Raw genomic sequence first — 15,891 nt, 5'->3', positions numbered from 1 at the left:
GTGTGCGCGCGCGCGCACTCACGCACGTGTGTGCATGATCCCTGTGTGTGGCCTGCCTCTGTGAATATAAAGTGCCATTTACCCTGAAGGCTTTCTAAACCACCCTCTATGTCTGTGTGGAAAACATCTCTCTGTACTGTAACTAAGGAGAAATAGAAGAGAATGGTTATTTGTCAAATCTTCCTTCTGTATATTCCCATCCGTGAGCCTTTGTAAACATCCTTTCTAGTCTGGGTGCATATTTCTCCCAGCAATGTCCCAAAGTCCTCTAATGTCATAGCATGGGCACAAGGGACGGGGTGGAGAAGCATTCTTTCTTTTCATCTGTTTTTTCTCTTTTCATGTAGTAACTATTTCCAAGGCCTCCACCCTTTTCTTCCATTTTATTCACAAGAGAACTTGGGGGTAATGCGCAAATGCTGTAGTTGTTCACCCTTGCATATTTCTCTCAAACAAAATATAACTACTACCATGGGCAACTGGTGCCGCCTTAGTCGGGGGGGCACATGCCCCCCCCCATGACCAGTCCCGCTGACCGGGGGGGATGCCCCACATGGCTGATTTTGCTGCATTGGGGGGGTCCCTCTGTGGCCGATCTTGCTGCCCAAGGGGGGCCCCCACAGCCAATCCCGCAACGGCTGATCGCTGAGGTTGATTGCTGTAGCCGCTTCTGGGAGCAGCTGTGGCCACTTCCGGGAGCAGCCATAGCGATCGGCCAGTGCTCACAGTGGGGCACCAGCACTCCTGCCTGCCCCCCCGCCCATCGTCTAAGCGGTGAGTGCAGCCGGTCAGGGGCTGCACATGCACCCCCGTGTACCCTCTATGCATGACCACTGACTACTACACGCTCACTGGTTGGGATACTCATTCCCTGATGCTTTTCAGTGCTTTTGTAAAGGCTGCTGTCCCATAAAGCAGAGGCATAGCTAATGTGTTTCATGCCCTATGCAACATTCCCCTGCTCCAGAGTGTGGGGGAGTAGGGAGAAGGGTTTTTTTACTTGCCCCAGGTATCGCTGCAGCTGGCCCCTGTGGCCAGCCAGTGCATGGCTGTTCCAGCCCAGTCCAGCTCCTTCAACCAGCTAGTGAAGAGTTATCCTGCTGCAGCAAAGACTGTGTGGGGCAGAGGCGGTATTCTGATGCCCACTGTAAGTCAGCACCCTGGACTGGTGCACCCTCATTTCTTTTAGTTCTGCTACTGCCACAAGGCCTCCCATGTCTGGACCTTTTACAGAATTAAATCAAAGCTCTGCATATAGGGGCCTCGCAGGATTACGTCCTGAAAACAGTGTTGTTACATCCTAGCAGATTACTCCTGTTAAAGGCATTAAATGAAATTGTCACAAGCTAATAGCGCAGAGAGTGGTGTCACATGGTCAGCTTAACACAATACTTAAGTACCTAGGTCACAGGCATGCTGGTCAAATTGCTTAGAACTCAGAGTGCAACTGAAGTCAGCTGAAGTCAATGGCCATATATAGACATTACACTCAGACCTGTTACCTGATTGGAAATTGATCTAAACCCATAACTGTACAGAAGTTTGAAACCAGTCTAAAAAAGGGTATAAGCAGTCTAAGATAGACCTGGTTTGTGGTATACACAAATCAGATCAATCTAGGTAAGACCAGTACATTGAGCTTCTGTACCAATTCAATAAGAGTTTTGCCATTGATCCCAATAGTGTCCAGATTTCTTCCTTTGTGTCTTAGCGCTTATAAAATGTGGATAAAAATGCTTCCACAGCAAAGATTATATATTTTCAGCTTTGATTATGGTAAAAAATATTGTCCCTATTTTACAGATGAGGGTTTTTATACCATCTCTACAGCTCCTATACAATTACCAACTTCTCTTTACTTGCAAACTGAGTAAAACTGATATGAAGTTATTGATAGATGATGAGCACAGAACCTGAGATGTCAATTTTAGAGTTATTTTCCAGGTGCTTCAACTTTTTTTTTTTATTAAGCCTATTAATAGCATTATACTAATTCTACTTTAAGGTTCTTTCTTTGGCATTGTAAATGACTGTATGATATATACAAATGAAATCAGATTTTCATTCAGTAGTAGCTTTAGATAACACAAGACTTTTTGAAAGGAAAGCCTTGTATTGTTTCAGAAATGCAAATAGTATTATTCCATGAAATTCTGAATATTGCCATGTGTCATTGCTCTATGTGGGAGGTAGCACCAAAAAAAGAAGAGATGGAGTTTGCTACTTTCTGTGAAACCATACAAAAATCTTGAGCAGTATAATTTCTGCTTTCTTGACACCTGACTGCTTACAGTCATATGAATTGTACTTTGATTGGCACGAGCTAAGCAGGACTGGGCTGAGTCTACACTTGAATGGAAGATTACAAATGAACACTGATGTGCTGGAGAAAGTGGTGTTGGTGATTCAGTAGGTGGCACTCTGGCTGCATCTACACTGGTCAATTTGGGATCTATGACTCCCCATTGTTACAGCTGGACACTGATGTAGAAACAGTGGAGGCTGCAGTTCTCAAGAGGCATTCCTACTATCACATCATCTAACTGCTCAAAGTAGACATCTGTTTTGCCCTTTTCATGTACTTTGCTCTAGCCGCCACAGTAATTGCTGAAGAGATTTGAGCTCTTTGCACATAAACTTCCCTTTACTCCACTACACATCAGCCTCTACTGATGCTCCTACTAGTGAGGAACTGCAATGGTATGGAATTTATAGTTTCAGTGTTTGGCGAGGGAGTTACAACCTCTCACTATTGAACTAGTGTCTGTGTTGCGCTAGGGGGCACTATATTGCTGAATGTGTCACTTCCAGACAAGTTGAAAAAATAATGTTAAATAAGGGTCCCACAGTACTCTGTAAGAGGAGGGATGTTGGCCCCATTGCACTGCTCATATTCTAGGTGGGGTAATTGCAGTCTCTCATTTCCTCTGTGCTTTCAGAACAGATAGTACATTCTCTGCCTTACACTGTCGATGGTGTTTCATGCTCTGTCAAACAGCAGTTGCATTCCACCCCAGAGCTGGCTGCATTTCATTGGTGGGTTGGGTAGGTGATTTCCTTCCAGTTTGTTTGAAAAGTGCTTTGTGAGGTTTTCTGAATGCCAGAGCTATACAAATGCAAGATGCTCTCATCTCCTAAGCAAGAGCTGGCAACTGAAGCATGTAAATCAATATACCTATTATCTTACAACCTTTTTTCATTTTGCTCTTTTTGTTGTCAAACTTCCTGCCTCCTCCTTGCCAGCTCCCCCAAGTTGACAGTGCCAGTGCCTGAGACAGCTCAAAGCTTAGCAGTCACTTGCATAGCATATTTATTGATAGCTTTGAATTCCTGAGCCAGGGATAAACGTTAAGGCTTTGCTCTTCCTGTGACCCTCTTTCTGCCCAGCTGAATTGGAACATGTGTTCCTGAGTTCCCTCTTGCTTTTTTCCATTTCTGAAAAATTGTAGACAAACCATTGGCATATTGAGGAGATGTTTATAGTGTTGTCAACAATCTAGCTTTGTTAAACAACCACAAATTAGGAACCCATCCTTGGTTTTCTTTGCTGTCAGTTTGAATACAAGTTTATGTGGACTAGTGTCTTCTGCTAAAATTCTTTTGATTGCTTATGAACTGTCCGGCAGAAGTAATGCAGCATAGGCAAGAAGCTAGAAATCACTACGAGGTAAATTGTGCATGTGCAAATCTGGATGGGAACTATACTAGCGCTATACCTAGGTTACTATATAAAATGGAGAAAATTGGCAGCCTCTGTTGACTACCAAGGCCAGCGCTACCAGAGGCTGGGCACACTGTCAGTGTAACATGGTGCGGAAAGGAGGGTACTCAATGCAGCCTCTTATAGCACCCATTGATGTAAGATTCATGCAACAGCACTGGCCTTATTTTAAAAATAATATTTAAATGACTTTCTTTTCACTGAAAAAGGCATCTCAGTTAATATTGTTAAGTTGGAATGGAACCTCTCAAAGAAAAATAATTCAGTAGAATGATTTTATTGAATTATATTGATATCAGTATCACACAAATTCATTCCTTTGATTTATATAAATTAGAGGACAAATTCTAGAAATAAATAGTCTTTAAACAAAACTGATTTCTCAGTTACAATTAAATCTCTTGTAGGCATTTACAGAACACCAGTCACCCCTGTAGCAGGTCAGAGGGAGACTATCCTACCTCTTTATTGTATTAAACAAAACATCATTAAATGCAACAGGTGCATGTCTACATGTGGACACCCGTACTGCACAGTAAACACAGTGATTTACGGTGACTTGAGCTTAAATTTAATACCTGCATGGTGGATAATGCAGGTATCAAATGTATGCCTGATTAGTCACTGTGCAATAATGCACGTGTAGATGCATTACTGTGCAGTAACCCAGGGGGCCTCCCTGCTGGGTATGCCCAGCCACTAGGGGGCCAGCCTGAGTCCAACCCCAGGGCTTCTGGCTGGCCACCTCTCCTAGCTTCAGCTTGGAACTAAAGTTAGTCCCAAGTGCTAGCAACTGGCTCTGGCTTCAGTTTGGGACTAAAAATAGTCCCACATTCTGGCAGCCATGTGGTCAGAGGCTGGAGCTCCTCCCAGTGGCCACAGGGGCACATGGCAGACTGCTCTGATCTGGGATTAAATTTAGTCCCAGGTTGCCTGCATGTGTAGATGTTGGTCTATTCCTAATAGCTGCGCAGTAATTTACTGTGCAGTAAATTTAAGGTGGTGCAAATGCATGTGTAGACACACCCAGTGTAATTTACTCCAATTTAAATAAATTCAATTGGCAGGATTATGGCCAAGAAGCAAGCAAAAAGCAGGAAACAATATTAAAATTGAAGCCTAACGTCTCCCAGATCACTGGATCACCTTTGTCTTCTATCACCATCTATCACTGTCCATCTTCCATATTCCATGAAGAAAAAATCTTGGGTATAGATGTAGCTATTGTCCAAAATTACACCTTAAATTAGCAATATAATTGAGGTTCTGGTTTTGGTGCTTCTCAAATTATGACAGAAAAGAAGTAAATCTGAATCATCCAACCCCATTTTGTGGCTTTTTAGGGGTTGCAGTTTCTATGTACGCTCTCCCTTTCCAAAAGGTACAAATTAGAGACCTAATATTACTATTTTAGCTGGCAGGTTTTTTCTCTTTTTATGTGCTAGACACATGCAAAACATATGAGCTGATGATAGGATGATGAAATTGGCAAGTCTTCAGGCAGGGCTCTTCTCTTAATGAAACTGCAAAGCGATTTGCTAGTAAGCTTCAAGCTTAATTATAAAGGCCTTGATCCTTGATTTAAATCAGCGAACAACTCCTTTTACTACTATTGTGAGCAGACCCCAGCTCATATCTTACTGTATATCTGAATGCTCAATTTATCTCTTACAGCTGATCTACCAGATCCCAGCAAGCACCTCATTTTAACAGGAGGAGCATTCCTATCAGTTCAGAGACTGATCACATTGCTTTAACCTTTTGCTCTGAAAGCAGAACCTGCACACACATACTGAATTTGCTTCCTCTGTACACTTTCCGCATGATAGCATCTATTGCAGAGATTCACCGCAGATGACCAGGTTTCCATAGATTTTTGCCTGATCATGAAAACAATTATATGAATGTAATCAAAGGATCACCTTTTCCTCACATGAAAATTATATTTTTTACTGAATATGCATTTCTCTTGTCTTAGATTGACAAGGAACTTAATTGTAACAGTAGCAGATCTGTCAAGATATGTGAGGGACCAGAATCACATGGTGCTAGTAGTGTTACTCTTTGATCCCCATTCTGCCTACTCTTGTTAACACTCAACATGTTTACAGGCTACACTAGGCATATGTCACTACAGTAAAAGCCTTGATATCCAGCATTTTACTAGCCAGCATCTCTATTAACTGGAATTTTTGGCTGGCTGGCCGGATGCAGGGGAAGAGAGGGGTGGGGGGAGCTTGCAGGCAATCTCTGTCACTGCCACCCACCACCCTGTGCTGCTGCCACTCTGCGTACAGCTACCGCCATCCGTCCCCACCCCTGCTCCGTGTGTGGTCATTGCCCATCCCCCCACTCTGTGTCCAAGCGGAAACCCCTGTGCCTCAGGTAACCAGCATTTTTTAGATTATCAGCACCCCCATGCCCTACTCGTGCCAAATAACAGGGCTTTTACTGTATTTTGTAGCAAGGACTGTTTCTTGTATGTATCCATGAAGTCATGCACATATAGAATCATAGACAATTAGGGTTGAAAGAGACCTCAGGAGTTCCTCTAGTCCAATGCCCTACTCAAAGCAGGACCATCGCCAGTTAGATCATCCCAGCCAAGGCTTTGTCTAGCCATGTCTTAAAAACCTCCAAGAATGGAAATTCCACAACCTCCCTGGGTAACATGTTCTAGTGCTTTACTACCCTCCTGGTGAGAGAGTTTTTTACCCTAATATCTAATCTGAAACTTCCTTTGCTGCAGCTTGAGACCATTGCTCCTTGCTCTCTCATCTGTCACCACTGAAAACAGTCTAGCTCCATCCTCTTTGGAACTACCCTTCAGGTAGTTGAAGGATGCTATTAAATCCCCACCTCAGTCTTATCTTTCCAGACTGAAATAAGCCCAGTTCCCTCAGCCTGTCCTCAGAAATTATACGCCCCAGCCCCCTAATCATTTCTGTTGCCCTCTGTTGACTCTCTCCAATTTGTCTACATCCTTTCTGTAGTGGACACAGTACTCCAGATGTGGCCTTACTAGTGGTGAATAGAGGGGAAAAATCACTTCCCTTGATCTGCTGGCAATGGTCCTACTAATGCAGCCCAGTATGCTGTTAGCCTTCTTCACAAGAGCACACTTTTGGCTCATATTCAGCTTATTGTCCACTGTAACCCCCAGGTCCTTTTCTGCAGAGCCAGTTGGTCCCCAGCCTGTACTGGTTGGTGCATGGGATTCTTCCATCTTAAGTGCAGGATTTTGCATGTGTCCTTATTGAACCTCATTAGATTTCTTTTATGCAGTGTTATAGTAAAAAGAAGTTCAATAATTTAATATCATTGTATTGTTTTAGTTACAAATTGTGACTAGAGAAGCCATATTTGAGATCTGCCCCTTCCATTTTGCTTTTGCAATGCTGCAGGAAGGCAGATTCAGTGAGCAGTATGAAATGGTTACCTGTCTGTTCAGATGCCTCATGTTCCCCTGGGGATAGGATCACAAATCTTTAGATTTTGGGCAACTTTCTGCATTTTTTCATGACTGTAAAATCTTCTCCCTCCCTAGAGAGGAGAAGAAATCTGGAAGCAGAGTTTTAAGACTACCTTTTTCTTCCTTTCATGGGCTTTTCTAAAGGGAAGGGCCTTCATGATCAATTTGCCTCTGGCTGAACAATGTGCTGCAACACAGAAGAAGGTATACGAGGAAGATCAAGTGGAAAAAAGCAAGATATAAAGCAAAAGGCTGTACCTCCCTAAAAACAGAAAAGTCCATTTTAATAATGCCAAGAAGGATTGAATTCCACTCCACAATTCTAAGATTTTTTAGAAAGACCTTTTTAGTCTGAGCATATCACTTTAATGAAATGGGAGGAGGGATTTACAGTCAGAAAAGTTACATTTAACAAGCTAGGTAATGGGATACTATACTTTTAGGAAAAAATAAACCTTGTTTGATGTAGCTGTTAAAGAGTATAATCATTTGAAAGCTGTCTGATGGACCATGTGCTCAATGAACAGTTGTCCAGTTTAGAGAAAAAACACAGCTAAAGCTGGCATTTAGTTGGCAATATGAGCCATGAACTCTCATCCCTAGGGTTGGATCCTCCAAGACGAAACTGAACTGTGCTGGATGAGAGGGAGATGGTGGAATTTCCCCCCTGCCGCACCTGCTTGGAGGATAAAAAAGCACATTCAGTCCCCACGAACCTCAAGCTGGTCTCTTTCACCTATGAATATTTGAGTTCATCTTCTGACAAACCACATGAAACTGGCAGTTAAAACTCTTTAAATTTTTAAATTCTTTTTAAATGCTTTTGCAACAGCTTTAGCTACTCAAGAGATTGAAAGCAATCTTACCTTGATTTTTTTTCCTTGTATTTGAACAGGAACCAATCCTTTGTATATTCAAATTACTTTATGAAGGGTCAGTGGCAAAGTCAGCAAAAGGTTATGTTTCTTGCTGAAACTTCTGCTTTAAACTATATAGGAAATTGGCTTATTTCATTTAAATGGATGGCAGATGTTGAGATTTTACTGAAAGACAAGGAAGGGAACTCCAGCCTTGGGAAACTCAACTTTTAACTGCAGTGAAGTACTTCAGAGAAATCTGTTCTAGGCTGTGTAAACTGCTGGGTGGTTTCTACAGTATGGGAGTGGAGAAGCCAACATTTAGTTCACTTAAAGCCTTTCCCTCAAGGCTTGTTTTATTATACAGAAAACAACTATAAAAAACACAGCTTCAGTCTCCAAAGGCTTTCCCCACAGTAGCTAGCCAAGAGGGAGAGGATGTGTCCTTCCTCTTAGCTCTCCTAGGCATCCTGCCACAGAGGGCTTTCCCTCAAGGTCTCATCTTAACTCTTTGCCTTGTCAGACTGAGCCAGGTGCATTATTTTATGGAGTCCCCAGTAGACCATCATATAATGCCTAGTTAGCTGAAACATTCTGCATCCTGTGCCTTGATGTAGAGGCTACAGCTCCTAGCAGGAGTCTTAACAGATTTCATCCTTTTAACAGAAATGCTTGTGGTGCCTGGGCTTGCAACCCTGCCTTTTGTTGCATGATCAATGAAACTTGTATGATTTACCATTTGGGGCAATAGTGCAATCCCTCCTTTCCCACAGGGTGGAAGAACTTTAGAATGGGAGTTTCAAGAGTAGCTTTCAGAAAGTAATCAGGCTTCAGAAATTAAGCAGGAGTCATTTACATCAGTATGTGGAACTGAGATCCAGGTTTCTGCAGCAGGGGCTTCTGGTGTTTCCATATGCACTCAGGGGCTTTGCACTGTTGGAAATATCTTCTGAGATACTCTAGAAATGTTTATTAATAGGTGAATGATGAGACTTCTTTATAGTGAAAGTCTACCCTCCAGGATCTTTTAGAATGTAAGATAGTGGTCTCCATTTAAAAGGCAGCATTTGAAAAAAAAAATTGTAACAAAGGAATACGGGAAATATGGTAAATTTCCAATAGGAGAATGGGGGTAGACATTGACTTTTAATGGAAACCACTCTACTAAAATACCTTTAAGACTTGATTTTACCCTAGACTAACCTGGAAACATTTCCTCAGGAAAGACTCTTTGCATTACAAGTGCCCAGTGAAAAAGAACATATGTTAGTCTTTACAGACTACATAGTTAGATATCTACAGAAATAAAGGTGATAGAATCTAAAGAAGTCCAACCTGGAAAGTGTCAAGAGAATATGGAGGGAAGGAGTTTTGTGGGTAATAGCTTTTATTAGATCAACTACATGGTTGGGATAGTTAGGCAAGCTTTTGAATGCAAGGCATGCTTCATCAAATCTGAGACAGTAGACCAATGCAGCAAAGTTTATCATGGATGAAAGAAGGAATTTTAATGCAGCTAGATTTTGAGTGTTTAGGGTATGTTTGTAAACCCTCCTTTGCAAACATGAGCATACCATCATAATATAAGCTCCAGCAGCTCATGTGGAGGAATGCATCCATGTCTATTCCAAGCCCCACAGTTCCTTCACAGCCTACTTTGTGGGACCGTGTGTGCATGAGTGGATGGGGCTTATTTCTAAGCAGCTCAATCAGGAGGTGGTATAGACTTACCATTGAAGATTGTCTTCAAGAGAGGGACTAAATCTTGGCCACTGACCTCTTGGAGTGACCCTGCTCACCACAGAATACACCACATGGACTAAGAAATCAACTTTCCAGTGGCAAGCAGGATACTTTACCAAAATGAGTCAAGATTTTTGAAGGGCCTAGGGAGATTGGGTGGATCTTGTCCCTTTGCTGGTTGGAAGGGTGTCTTCATTTTTCCCCCTTTATCTGTGTAGCAGCAGAGTAGCATCAAGGTGGTTCTTCTAGACTTAGAACCTAGGTGGTCCTAAGTCCTTTGCACCCCTGCTATCTGGCTGAGATGTCCAGTTATCCATTTGCCAAACACTCAAGCCATAGAGACCTATATAGCCTTGTGACATAAAGGGGGGCATATCCCATTTCCACACACTACTATTCTCAGATAAGCTTCAATGACTGCAGACATGAGGGCAGGGGTTGTCCATAAGGGATAAGCTGCCTCTATCAGTGTCAGTGTAAGTTAGCTCTGAAATGTCAGTTTCATCGGACCAGATTCATAAAGACATTTAGGTCCATAATTCCAGTTGACTTATTTTTATAAGAGACTGATTTCAAAAGGGATTGGGTGCCTCAACTTCTTTGAGGATCTGGGCAAAGTTTTTATCTGTTTTAATCTTTGGGAACTCCTCTGTGGCTTTATTCTTCTCTCATGTTCATTTTACACTGGTATATTTCCACTCATTTCAGCAGACTTACTCCTGATGTACCACAGCATGGGTGAGATAAACAGGCTCAATGTCTACAAGTTCTCAAGGCCTGAATTCTGCCTGAGCCTTAGATGCATCTTGGCATGCTGGAAACATACCGATGCACTTAAATATTTCCACTGTAATCAATGGGACTAATCATTTGGTTAAATTCATGAGTAAGTATTTGCAGAATCAGGGTCTTCGAACAGTGGGCAACAAGTAGAATAATTTTGCCATCTGGTCCTGGAGGCTGCTATTGAAAAATCCAATAGCTATAGCTGTCATTTAGGATTCTGTAAATGTCTTTTATATCATGATACAGTAACCAGCTAACATCTATTTGTTCTTTGATAAAGTATCAGATTTTTTTACTTGATCCCATTTCTAGTCTATCTGGAATTCAGTAATGTGTCCAATTTCAGTAATGCATTTCCACACAGAAAATTATTAGTTAAGGTATGAGAACACACTGATGCAGAAGAAAAAGCAAGAAGCTATATATCTATATAGGATTAGGAAGTCTCTCTCTTTCTCTCTCAAAACAAGAACATTGATCGATCAATTGATCGATTTATCAATCTATGTATCGATCTATCTTCTTGCTTTTCTATACAGGAAACCCTCGGTATTCGTGGGTTCAGCAGTCGTAGTTTCAAATATTTGTGAATGCCAAACCCACATTCTAAATACACTTTAAACGCTTACTGGGGACTCCTCGGGAGCTCCACGCTTGCTGCCGCCAGGCTCCCACCACCACCATCAGGCTCCCCCCAGAGCCGCCAGAGCCATGCCCCTCCCCCCCAGCTGCTGGTGGCACTGTGTTCATGAAACATATTCCCTGCGAATGGTGAGAGTCACCTGTATATGTGTATATGTATGTGTATATGTGTATATAGACTAGGACCAACTGTATAGTTGGAAGAATATATATTCTTCCTGCTCAAGGGTTTATATATATATATATATGACCAACTGTATAGTCAGGAGAGATGTTAGGCAAGCCTTTGGGCACCAAGTTGCCCATCTTTCATGACCTGAAGGGCACTATAACAGGGGACCGCCAACTCCTGTTACTGGGAGTGAGCAAGTACAGTGTTACAGAGGGCAGGGTACAGGATACAGCTTCCAGGAAGGCTAGCTGCAAAGCTGTGAGCCTGTTAGCCAGAGAGGCAGGTGGCAGATGCAGGCCATGAAGAGGCAGACCAAAGCAATAAGCCTACTAATTGTTAAAAAAAAAGGGAAACATTTGAGCCTGTCCCTGAGGATCAGAAGTCAGGTGATTGGGCTGAACAGATGAATGCAACATAAGGTCATGTAAGCCTGGATCCTAGGTGGGAGCCTCAGATTCCCCAGGCTATGCTAACTGAAGGAGCTCCCTGCACTGAGTAGAAAAGCAATATTGGAGCCCGGGAGAACCGTGAGTAGGCCCAGGGGGGGTCTGAGCTGAAAGAAGCCACTGGAACTTAGTAAGAGTTTGTGGGAAGAACTTAAAAGAAGGCACTCTAGCTGCAATGGATCATGCTTGGGTTTTGATTTATGTTACTGTTACACTCATGAGGCGTGGGCACGATGCTAGGGGAGGTTGGAGGCCACAGAGGGCACCCTCGGGAGGGGTGGTTTATGATTGTTCTTAGGGGAGAAGCACATCCCAGTGAGCAGAGTAAGGGGTGACAAAGTCAAGAGGCCCAGGACTTTTGGGAATGTGCTGCCAGAAGCCTGCTGAACTGTGAGAGGGGTGAGCAAGCCTGGTGGACTGAGTGGAAGATAAGAGAGCCCAGTGGATTGAACAGAGCAGAGCAGGACACCCAAGGCCACATTGTGGTTCTCTGTAGGTAGCCTCTCAGAAGTCACAATAACAACAAAATCATGGCGGGTAAGGATATTGTGGTACCCGCAAAGAGACCAGATGGAAGGAACAGGATTAGTACAGCCACCAGTGGGTGCCATAGCCACTCTCCAAGGCTGGGCCTTTGTTTCAGGCACTTTCTGCCCAAAAGTTTGTCTAACATCTTTCCCAACTATGCTTTATTGGCCCAACTGTATATCACCAAAACAACCCTTGTTTCTCACATATTACCTGGAGTATCAAAGCTAGAACACTTTGACCCTACTAAAGAAAAGATGACAATGTGTTTTGCTAATAAAATATTTTTTTGGCTGGAAAGTGCTTACTAGTTCCTCAAGAACTGCTTTAGGATTCAAGTTTCTTTAATATTTTTATCAATGATCTTGGTACAAAAATTAGGAGGGTGCTAATGAAATTTGCTAGTGACACAAAGTTGGAAGGCATTGTCAAAATAGAGGAGGATCAGCATCTCACGTGGGATTAATTAAATGACCTTGAGAACCAGAGTAATAAAAAAGGGCTCAATTTCCATTGGTGAAAATGAAAGATCATGCATTTAGAGAGACTAGCAACACAAATTTCTGCTCTAAGATGAAGATTAAAGGCTGGAAACAAATGTATTAGTTGATCTTAGGGTCACTATAAGGTGCGAATGGGATGACTGGATGCTTCACATGATTTCACACAGAGATAGAGAAGTGTTAATGCCATTGTCCAAGCAAGTGGTAAGACCGTTCTGGAATTCTGCAGATAGTCCTAGTAACCTGTAATCAGGAACAATGAATTCAGACTGAAGCAGAAACAGAGAAGGGCTGCTATGGGGATAAGGAAAAGGGAGAGTATGTCTAATAAAAGAAGATTAAAAAAACTTGTGTATTCTAGAAAAATGAAAGTTGAGAGAGGATAGGATTGTTCTCTATTACTATGTTAGGGGGTAAACACCAGATGTGGAGAAAATACTTAAAGGAAAGAAAAATATTGCTACAGGAACAAGTTAGGAACAGCCATGAGTTAGACTGAAAATTAGACAAAGTGTTTTAACTATCAGAGGACTGAGGTTCTAGAAGAGCCTTCAAGAGGAAAAAAGGGTTATAAGAAATCCTTAACTAGTTTTCATATAGAACTTGGTAAGTTTATTACAGGAAACCCTCACTATTCGTGGGTTCGGCATTTGCCATTTCAAATGTTCATGAATGCCAAACCCGCATTTTAAATACACTTTTTGCACTTACAGGAGCTCCTTGGGAGCTCTGCGTTTGCTGCTGCTGGACTCCTGCCACCGCCAGGCTCCCGCTGCTGTGCTCCCGCTGTCATGAACGCAGCGCCTTATTCATGGATTTTGGCATTCGTGGGAGATACGAGAAAGTATCCCCCGCGAGTGGTGAGGGTTGCCTGTAATTGGATTATAACACATAGTGCTGGCCATAGTCAGGAACTGGGCTCCATGACTCGGGATCCCCCTTTCCATTCTGCCTTCCTACATTCGTAGAACTTCAAAATCTATCTTTTGAGGGTCTACTACTATCATCAAGATCATAAAAGGAGTTGGACATTTCAAAAATGTTCCTTAGGCTGTGGAAGTACACCAGGTATGGTATTCATGCACTTCCCCCCTTCTCCCCGCCATTAACCAGTGCCAAAAACTGGGGGAAGGGGAGGAGATGGATAGGGGAACATTTTGAAATAAACTCTTCATGAGAAGTTTTATATTAGCATGACCTCTGGAATAAGCTGAATGTAGCGTGTCTGAGTCCGGATTCTTGTGCAGGATATTCATTCATATGTATAGAATTCTATCCAGTTTCAACTGCTACTGTAGCTTAGTTGCAGCCAAAAGAGACTCAAAAGCCTTTCATGAAGAGACAGATGAAACAGACAGTTATATTCTCTGGCTGGCATGCTCACTTTGTCTCTGCTGCTAAACAAAAGGTCTCTGTACGAGGTCACTGTATAATGAGCCACAGTTCAGTTGTAAATACATTTTCAATGTTTCCGTCCCAGTGCAGAACAAAGAAGAGCGTCCCAATTCAGGTCAACACTTTGCAACATCATCATTTGATGAGAAAAATAATTTTTGTCATCAGTTGTCTGCTAAGCATCCCCATTTCATGGGAAGCAGGCTTCCTGATACATTTGACACTGGCTGTGATGTCAAATGCTTGTCACTGCCCTCTTTAATCTTAATTGGTGATCTCTCCTTTGAGCTTTGTTGTATTTCTGCACTCAATATATATGAATCAATCCTGTTTTGTTTTTCCTTTGTCCCTCAAAATTACTTCCGATATCATTTTGGGGGTTTCTTGTCTTAGGGATTTGCCCGATGGAAAGACAAAAAATTAGTTGTAAAATGTCAACAAGAGATCCCTGGCTGAGGAATAGAAAGATCACTGAATTGTCCTACAGGAAAACAGGTTTCTATGGTCATCACATCCCCACAAGTATATCATTTAACACTTCAAGTTCTGCAGCCACATAAGAAGGTAACTTTTCACTGATGCCCTCTTGATTAAATATGGATTTTCAGGCTCACCCAAAGTCCTGTATTATTTGTTTTATTTCCTGGGATGATTCTCAGGATTACTGGATTTAAACTACCATAATGTTACCTTCATCAACTGTTTATTCAATGTTATTAATACAGTGTTTAAGAGCAATCCAAACATGTTACAGTGCCCTGAAAAGTGCTAGAATTACTACATCAGCTTTACATTTGAAGTGGCCACAACACAAAGTAGAAAAGGCTTGTGTTTTATGAGGGCAAGGCTACGGAGGAATACTAATTGCTCACTTTGTATTTTAAAATAGTGGCTTACTTGATATTAGTCTCTTCAAGCTGTAAAATATAATAAACAAAAATCTCTTCAGAGCCTGATAAAAATGTTTACAAATATGTATCTAGTTCTAGAGTGGTTTATGAGCAAAGTGAAATTATTAGGTTAATTCAGATTAACTCAACTCAGTTTCAGTATACTTTTTTTAGGGTGCGATTCTGGCAAACTTATTTAGATCCCTGGGCCAAATTTGGGCTTCAGAGCTTCTGGCAGGCTGGATCTGGACTGTTGGGTGAATGGTGGTGGTATTAATTCCTGCACCTGCCTGAGTCACTGTGTTGGTGCAACCAGCACATGGGAGCTTATGCCATCACTGTTCTGATATGTGTCCTTGTAGGAATTGGGCCATCCTGGGGCCAGTCCAGACATTGGCCCACCCACTTTTCTAGGGCAGTCCGCCCACCTGCCTCGCCTACCACGCCTTTGATGTAACTGAACATGTTCTTAGGTGGGAGGCTGCCCATTTAATTGTCCTTATGCCAAGGCGAATACATGGCTCCAAACCTTCCCTTAAAACATGTCCCATGCCTTGCAGCTGGCATCCATAACCATCATTACTCCCTGGCCCCTTAGCTGGGCCATAGATTCATAGATTCATAGATTAAGGGTCGGAAGGGACCTAGTAGATCTTCTAGCCCGACCCCCCGCCAGGGCGGGAGAACAACAAAAAACCCCAAAAAGAGAAACGGGACTCAAACGAGTCCAGCCAGG

General features: G+C 42.4%; 1 long non-coding RNA gene across 1 annotated transcript in view; it reads right to left on the bottom strand.

Annotated features, from left to right (window-relative positions):
- Window positions 1-2,512: 2,512 nt before the first annotated feature.
- The window catches only part of LOC109298225, a 19,007-nt gene continuing 5,628 nt past the window's right edge, over window positions 2,513-15,891 (bottom strand). The window contains exon 3 of the long non-coding RNA XR_002097539.1: window positions 2,513-2,524. This is a non-coding gene — a long non-coding RNA (uncharacterized LOC109298225). The remainder of the gene's footprint in view (window positions 2,525-15,891) is intronic.

This window comes from Gavialis gangeticus, unplaced genomic scaffold (assembly GCF_001723915.1).
Source record: "Gavialis gangeticus isolate Ggan-Ray unplaced genomic scaffold, GavGan_comp1, whole genome shotgun sequence".
Taxonomy (NCBI): domain Eukaryota; kingdom Metazoa; phylum Chordata; order Crocodylia; family Gavialidae; genus Gavialis; species Gavialis gangeticus.
The sequence above is the reverse complement of the archived record's forward strand: the minus strand, read 5'-3'. Positions and strand labels throughout refer to the sequence as shown.